This window comes from Plecotus auritus (genome assembly GCF_963455305.1).
Source record: "Plecotus auritus genome assembly, chromosome: 1".
In the NCBI taxonomy this organism is placed as follows: domain Eukaryota; kingdom Metazoa; phylum Chordata; class Mammalia; order Chiroptera; family Vespertilionidae; genus Plecotus; species Plecotus auritus.
This window is the reverse complement of record NC_137770.1, coordinates 204794827-204798021: the sequence shown is the minus strand read 5'-3', so window position 1 is coordinate 204798021 and position 3195 is coordinate 204794827. Positions and strand designations below refer to the sequence as shown.

At 51.4% G+C, this 3195-nt stretch overlaps 1 pseudogene across 1 annotated transcript; it reads left to right on the top strand.

Annotated features, from left to right (window-relative positions):
• Positions 1–323: 323 nt before the first annotated feature.
• On the top strand, positions 324–2729 carry LOC308253394 (splicing factor C9orf78 homolog; annotated as a pseudogene). Its single transcript has 2 exons — positions 324–428; positions 1948–2729. The product of its transcript is annotated as a splicing factor C9orf78 homolog (transcript).
• The last annotated feature ends 466 nt before the right edge of the window (positions 2730–3195 follow it).

Below are 3195 nucleotides of genomic sequence, written 5' to 3'. Positions count from 1 at the left end.
AACCAAAAGATAGTTACAGAGGCAGTAAAGCATCAAACAGACTGTCTAATTACAGCGGTAAGGTTAGGGAGAGATGGGGGAAATAAGAGATCAACTGAAGGACTTGTATGCGTGCATATAAGAGTAACCAACAGATGCAAAACATTGGGGGGGGAGGGCATGTATGGGAGTAGGGTGGGGGGGCAATGGTAAGATATGTACACATATAATACCTTAATAAAAATTTGAAAAAAAAAATCCTGTACCAGTATCTTATTCTAACAGTTAAGTTCCTAAAAAATTAATTTTCGGGCGCAGCAGGGCAGCGGTGGGACTGCGGGGCCGGCGCGACCATGCGGGTCACCGGGAAGCCTTTCCGCCAGCACCGGGCTGACTCGGAGTCAGAGGAAGATGAGCAGGGCTCAGAAGAGGTTCGATTAAAACTGGAGGAGCCCTAACCGGTTTGACTCAGTGGATAGAGCATCGGCCTGTGGACTGAAGGGTCCCGGGTTCGATTCCGGTCAAGGGCATGTGCCTTGGTGGCGGGTGCATCCCTAGTGGGGGGTGTTCAGGAGGCAGCTGATCGATGTTTCTCTCTCATCGATGTTTCTAACTCTCTATCCCTCTCCCTCTCCTTTCCTCTCTGTAAAAAAGCAATTCTAGCTAATAAAAATGTAATATGCAAATTAACTATCACTCTGGTACACCCACCAGCCACGCCCACCAGCCACACCCACCAGCCAATCAGGAGTGAGTATGCAAATTAACCCAACCAAGATGGCTGCGGCCACGGAGAGAGCAGGAGGGAGGCTTGGGTTTCCCCAGCAATGGAGGAAGCCAAGCGTTCCGCACACCCTGGCCAGCCCAGGCCTCCACTCCAGGCTACAAAGTTTCAATGATAGAAGATAAACAAATCCCAACAGAAATGGGGGCAGCCACGGAGCTGGAGAGAGCAGGAGGCTAGGGTTGCCCCAGGCGATGGAGGAAGCCAAGCTTTCCGCATACCCTGGCCTGCTTTGGCCTCCGCTTAAGGCTACAAAGTTTCAATTATAGAAGATACATAAATCCCAACAGAAATGGCTGCCGCCACTGAGCGAGCAGAAGGCTTAGCTCCGCTCCAGGCTACAAAGTTTCAATTATAGAAGATAAATAAATCCCAGATACCAGGGCCTCTGCTTGGGTCACCAGGGGTTGTGGCCGGCCTGCAAACTACCACAGGCCCCTCACCCAGGCTGCCCCACGCCCCAAGGGAACCCCCACCCTGATCCGGGACACCCTTCAGGGCAAACCAGCTGGCCCTCACCCGTGCACCAGGCCTTTATCCTATCTAAGAAAAGAGTAATATGCAGATTGACCATCACTCCAACACACAAGATGGCTGCCCCCATGTGGTCAAAGATCCTGCCCCCATGTGGACACAAGATGGCCACCACAACATGGCCAGCAGGGGAGGGCAGTTGGGGGGGACCAGGCCTGCAAGGGAGGGCAGTTGGGGGTGATCAAGCCTGCAGGGGACGGCAGTTAGGGGTGACCAGGCCTGCAGGGGAGGGCAGTTAGGGGTGACCAGGCCTGCAGGGGAGGGCAGTTAGGGGTGACCAGGCCTGCAGGGGAGGGCGGTTAGGGGCAAACAGGCTGTCCAGGGGAGCAGTTAGGCATTAATCAGGCTGGCAGGGGAGTGGTTAGGGGATGATCAGGCTGGCAGGCAGAAGCAGTTAGGGGCAATCAGGAAGGCAGGCAGGCGAGCAGTTGGGAGCCAGCTGTCCTGGATTGTGAGAGGGATGTCCGACTGCCCGTTTAGGCCTGATCCCACCAGAATCGGGCCTAAACAGGCAGTCGGACATCCCTCGAGATTGGTCCCAGATTGGAGAGGGTGCAAGCTGGGCTGAGGGACACACACCCCCCATGCACGAATTTCGTGCACAGGGCCTCTAGTAAAATATATTTAAAAAAAAAAAAAAAAAACTGGAGGAGACCCTAGAGGTGCAGAACTTGAGGAAGAGGCCCAACAGAATGCGTGCTGTGGCCCTGCTGGTGGGAGAGCAGGTACAAGAAGAGACCACTCCAGTGGATGATCCCTTTGACGATCCCTTTCAGACGAAGCCCAGAGGCATGGTGGACATGAAGAAAGTGAAGGAAGGGGGCAAGGACAAGATCCGTGAAGAGGAAGCCCTCCACCTGGGGACATCATTCTCCCGAAGACCAACCGGAGGGACGAGGACACCGACATGATGCAGCATATTTAGACAGAGCTGAAGAAGAGGAAAGCGATCGTGGAACACGAAGAACAGAAAGTAAAGCCCAAGAATGCAGAGGACTGTCTCGAGGAACCTCCAGAAAACATCCGCGTCTCCTCAGCAAAGAAGACCGAGGAGATGCTTTCCAACCAGATGCTGAGCGGCATCCCCGAGGTGGACCTAGGCATGGATGCTAAAATAAAAAAATATCATTTCCACGGAGGATGCCAAGGCCCGTCTGCTGGCAGAGCAGCAGAACAAGAAGAAGGACAGCGAGACATCCTTTGTGCCCACCAACATGGCAGTGAATTACGTGCAGCACCACCGATTTTATGACGAGGAGCTCAACGCCCCCATTCGGAGGAACAAAGAAGAGCCCAAAGCCCGTCCCTTGCGGGTGGGCGACACCAAGCCAGAGCCTGACCGGTCCCCCCCACAACCTGCAAGCGTCCTGCTCATGAGAAGGCCACTGATGACTGTCACTATGAGAAGTTCAAGATGAACAGACGGTATTGAGGGCGGCCAGGGGGAGAAGTGCAGAATGGCATGTAAACAGCACTGTCCCTAGCCCCATGATAAAGCCTTCCTGGACAGAACCCTGGTCATTGGCTAGCAGACAGTTCCAGAAACAGGCTACTAGTCTGGCTTCTTACCTGCTGCATTTTTCAGGCTCTAAATTTGTATCCTTCTGAAACAAAACAATATGTAGTTTTCTTATTTGGGGGCAAACTATTCTTGTGAGCGTTATTAAACCTTGTTTGTAAATAAATAAATAAAATTTTAAAATTAAAAAAAATCAATTTTCTTTGATATTCTCATTCATAAGCTATACATTTAAGGACTGTTTATTTTCTAGCGAAGAAAATCATCTTGAACAGCCCAATCTCATTTTCAGCTCCAACTCTTCACTTCTGAATTCTCTATGCTACAAACAAATCTTATATTGTTCTGACCTAGTGCTTTTACTCAGTTTATATGCTGA